Below are 5671 nucleotides of genomic sequence, written 5' to 3'. Positions count from 1 at the left end.
TTTTCGATGGTGGTCTAGCTTCAATTGACTTATGATTTCAACTATGAAAATACTAAATTCTCCACAAAACCCCCTCTGATCTAAAACAAGAATAACAAATATTATGAAATGGGGGTGTTGTTTATTTTTTCTCCTTGACTTTAAATTTCCCGCATATACCCAAAAATATTATTTTGGGCATAACATATATAAAGTCAGAATGGGCGTTTATGAAGAATGTTTTAATCTAATAATTGCATTTATGAGTCCATTAAAGCTAAGCAACCATTCAAAACCTAAAAGCACTGGACGTCCGTTTCGTTCTAGTATGGGACTCTTCAGCAGTGAAGTCAGACATTAACACCGTTGGATGCCAGCTCAGTGGTCTAGAGGTTAAGCGTTCGCGCACAAGATAAAAAGTCCTGGAATCGAATCCTACACGCGGGATCGTGGATGCACACTTCATAGTAGTCCTATACTAGAACAAAACAGCCATTCAGTGCTTCCAGATTTTTCATGGTGGTCTAGCTTTAATCGACTCATTAATTCAAATCAATTAAAGTCATTTCATTCATTAGTATAAAAGAATTACAAATTCCTTCTATATTCATATGAGTTCATTTTCTCGACGAAAAATAATAAACAAGAAAATGTGAATAAGTAGTGAAAACTGACGGTAACTAGCCAGGAGTCTTTTATCTACCTTAACTTTTTTGTATTACTTACTTAACTTAACTTACGCCTGTTACCCCTCGTGGAGGAGCATAGGCCACCCATCAGCATTCTCCACCCAACTCTGTCCTGGGCAATCTTTTCCAGTTCTTTCCAGTTGTTATTCATCTTTTTCATATCTGCTTTTTCCTTCAACTCCCAGGGCAAAGTTTAAATGGTTTGAATCATTTTTTTCTGATTAGCCTTCTTTTAGCGAGTTAGTTTTTCTACAGGATAGGGTCGCTAACCCCATGCCTAATCCTCCTCCTTTACCCAGGCTTGGAACCGGCATTAACTCTAGAAGAGCTGCAGGCGGAGTTGTATAAGCTTCCCATAATCAACATCTACTTTATAAGCTAACAATCATTCATCTTCAATGAATGAATGCTTGACAAACACATTCGTTGGTTTATTATAGCATCATATTTATTTCGTTAGCATGTTTAAGAAGGATTATTTCTTAGTTGAGATCATAGAGACTATTATTATTATTACGAAATCAATCGACAGTAACTGTCTATCTACTAAACAGTATTTGTGTGTGTGTGTGTATGTTTGGAAATATTCATACAACCATCAAAATATAGAGTTTATTGACAATGATAACATGTAGAGGATAACTCTTATCAACAGTAATATATCTCCATGCTACAAGTATGTCTACATGTAACTATGATCTGTACGTGTGTGTGTGTGTGTGTTTAAAACATTATGTCTCATTACATATGTACATTGATAGGATTGCGGTTATTACTTGTCTAATTATGATTAACGAAAGTAACCATAATTACATAACCATTACATGTGTCATTTGTAGCAATACTACCACTACTACTCTACTACTACTACTACTAATAATAATAATAATAATAATACTAATAATAATAATAATAATAATACTAGTAATAATAATAGTAGTAATAGTAATAATAGTACTAATAGTTTGCATGTTATGCAAGAGTAAATTCTTCTTATTTCATCTAATCAAGCTTCTATTTACCATTATTCATAAATGAACTAGTAGCGTTTCAATGTAGCGTTAAATATAACTTTGAAAATTGATCAAGCGTTTAAAATATTCTACTCACATGGCGACAATCATAAATGAACACACACAAAAATATATGATCTACATGCCAAAAAATAACAAAGGGTTGACTTGAAATACACAATAGATGTTTTAGAGGGTTCTTTATCCTAATTTAATAGTTAAATTTATGAGTCAAATGAAGCTAGACCATCATGGAAAATCTGGAAGCACTGGATGGTTGTTCCACCCTATTGTGGGATTTTACAACAGTGTGCATCCACGGCCCCGCCTCGCGAGATTTGAACACAGGACTAGTGACTGGCTCCATGAGGTATTTACTGGAGTTCTAGTGAGAAGCAGTAACCAGTGGAAATTAAACAGATCTGTTGGGAGATATCATTTCACTGAAGACAATTGGTGAATGGTTGCTCAATTTCGTGGATTGCTTGAAGTTAGACATTAACACCGTTGAATGCCGGCCAGCTCAGTGGTCTATCGGTTGAGCGCTCGCGCGCGAGACTGATAGGTCCTCGGTTCGAATCCCACGAGGCGGGATCGTGGATGCGCACTGCTGCGAAGTTCCACAATAGTACGAAACGGCCGTCCAGTGCTTCCTGGTTTTCCATGGTGGTTTAGCATCAGTTGACTCATGATCTCAACTATATAAAATATACAGTATGTTTTAGAGGTTTCTTTATTTTAATTTAATAGTTGAATTAATAAGTCAAATGAAGCTAGACTACCATGGGAAACCTGGAAGCAGTGGATGGTTGTTTCGTCTTATTATGGGACTCCCCGAATGTGCACATCCACGATCCACTTGACAAAAATGTTTGGAAATAGGCAGAATTATGTGAAAAAAAAGTGGTTGATTAATTGTATATAACTGTGAGAAAAGCCTCAATCTTACAATTTCTTATAATAATCAGTATAGAGTTGTGGAGATTGTTGTTGTTAGACCACCATACTAGTGTGAAACGACCGTCTAGCTCTTTAAAGTATTCAATGGTGGTCTAACATTGATCGGTTCATGATCTCAAGTTGTCAGTTAACAAAACATGTTTTTCAAATGTAGATATACTTCCAGGTTTTATAACAATTACGCTTAAGTTAAAGAATTTCGTTTTTCACTGGATATGTATTCTTAAACGTTTTAAAATGTTTTTTGACCCTAATATTTGTCTTTTATGTCTTTTGTACTGACGGTACGTTGTTTTCGGTGTTCAGTAAATGTATTGTATTTAAGTAGCCCAGGACATTTTCTTATTCACTTGGTAAGTATTGAGCCTCAGCAGCAATAGGTCTCAATATCAACAAAGGGAAAAGCAAGACTCTCCGATACAATACAGCATGCACTAGTCGAATTACACTTGACGGAGAAGCTTTGGAGGATGTAAAAAACATTTACATATCTGGGCAGCATCATCGATGAACACGGTGGATCAGATGCAGATGTGAGGGCGAGGATCGGCAAAGCAAGAGCAGCATATTTACAACTGAAAAACATCTGGAACTCAAAACAATTGTCAATCAACACCAAGGTTAGAATTTTCAAGGCATATATCAAGACAGTTTTACTGTATGGGGTGGAAACTTGGAGAACTACGAAAGCTATCATCCAGAAGATACAGGTATTTATTAACAGTTGTCTACGCAAGATACTTCGGATCCCTTGGCCAGACACTATCAACAACAAGCTACTGTGGGAGACAACAAACCAGTTCCCATTCAGCGGGGGAAGAAATGAGGAAGAAGTGCTGGAAGTGGCTAGGACACACATTGATGAAAGCATCCAAATGTGTCACAAGGCAAGCCCTCACATGGAATCGTGAAGGCCAAAGGAGAGGAAGACCAAAGGACACATTACTCCAAGAAATAGAAATAGAAATGAGAATAATGAACAAAATTTAGATAGAACTAGAAAGGAAGGCCCATGATAGAGTGAGTGGGTCGGCAGCCTATGCTCCATTGGGAGTAACAGGCGTAAGTAAGTAAGTAGTAAGTATTGCATATTAGGGTGTAATTTTTACTAGATAGTTCTTCTACAACACCTGATTTCACCTTAAACTGTCTACTATGAACATGTCCGTGTAGCTCTGCCTGAATGTTAAGTCTTGAAACGAAACCTCCAATGAAAATTATTCCTTAATATACACCACTCAACCATCAAATGAACAGAAAATTAGCTCAACATTGAAAAAGTTATGAATGACCTCTGACTAATGGAAGTTTCATCCACGAGGTGGTGAATTCAATATCTTATTGTAATTTTTTAAAGTCTTTTTGGTCCCATACAAAGTTAAAAAACCTTTCAGGAACTAAGCGTTTAGTTCTACATTAACATACCACAGTACTGACAACCTATAATTTTTTATTGGACAAAATCCATACTATTTTCGGTCTTCTACTGAACATAAATCTATTATGTATAGTTGAAACCATGAGTCAATTAAAGCTAGACCACCATGGAAAACTTGGAAGCACTGGACGGTCGTTTCATCCTATTGTGGGACACCTCAGGAGTGCGCATCCACGACCCCGCCTCGCGAGATTCGAACCCAGTACCTACCAGTCTATTAGATGACTATTTAAGGATTTAAATGGTCTACATTGAAAACCTCAATCAATTTTTGTAAACTGGGCTAAGATTATCCAATCTAGCTATCAATGAAATACATTTGACTATGTAAAGTGATTGAACACTATCCTTTACAGGTTTTCACTAAAATATCATGAATTAATCCCAACGGTTTTCACTACTCAACACAAGTTTACTATGTTAGTTCTGTCTTATAATAGCATATTCTTAAAGGAATCGAAATGAAAAAGGTAGTCATCAGATTCTGAGTTAAAGGGAATTGTACTCGATGTGGAACGTGAAACTCAAAATTTCAGTAGCGCATAGGATCGTGGATGGATACAGATTTGTATGAAGTCCATTGGTTTCAAACACTTTTCTTCCAGCTCATTTCATTTCAGAATAATAAATGAACTAACCTCAAATATTTTAGACAGAGTTGGATGTTGGTTTGTAGTGAAAGCCAGAACTCATCATTAGAATATACCTGTATCTGTGTTGGTGTTCACATCTCGACTTGAACTAGACAACTTTTTTATTTAAACTCTCAACGCATTATCTACTAAAGTATTGAGTTCAGAAAGTCACTGGCTAATGTAACGGGTAAGAATTTTAGTTTATTTAAAAGGGTTATTATAACCTCCCCTTTGTTAAACAAATATACTGAATTCAAATCCAGGTTTGATCATCAACACTACGGTATCGGTATACACAACGGATGACCTTCAAAAAGAGTGAAACCCATGGGATATGCCCCACTCTAAGCCACTATCCAACTTTGTTTAAAATGCTTATGACTTAATGATGATATCGAGGCAATTCGAACACGATCCGCGTATGCCAAAACAAACTAGTTAATTGGAGTCCTTAACATCAACAATGGAAAATTTCAAACAATCTTCGTAAATCAATTAACATCAAACATTTTGCTTGGAATCCTGAAGGAAAACAAAAAATGAGGAAGGCCAAATAACATACTGTGGTGGTCGATATTCGATATTATCCCTAAACTTAGTATATTGTTCGTCCTGATAACCGTTACTCGATAATGTCCTAACGGTGTATAAATCAGAAGGCGAATACGAAGTGCTGATTGCGTTTATTATTGAACCACACACAGATATCCAAAATTACAGGCATGTTAAACAAGCATGAAAGAGTGGTGCCATAAAGCAGGTGACTGAGCGAGAGATCGATTGAACGAGTACAGTGTAGTGCACTGAACATGACTAAGATATACATATATATACAAATGGAGATGCATGAATCATCGAATCAATTAAGTGGTTAATAGTAAGGCTAGAAGAATGAATACATGCTTAGGCAGTAAGCAATGATCAAGCGTACATAATAAAGGTACGATAGTATAGATA

Source organism: Schistosoma mansoni, chromosome 7, assembly GCF_000237925.1.
Source record: "Schistosoma mansoni strain Puerto Rico chromosome 7, complete genome".
Classification (NCBI taxonomy): Eukaryota; Metazoa; Platyhelminthes; class Trematoda; order Strigeidida; family Schistosomatidae; genus Schistosoma; species Schistosoma mansoni.
The sequence above is the reverse complement of the archived record's forward strand: the minus strand, read 5'-3'. Positions refer to the sequence as shown.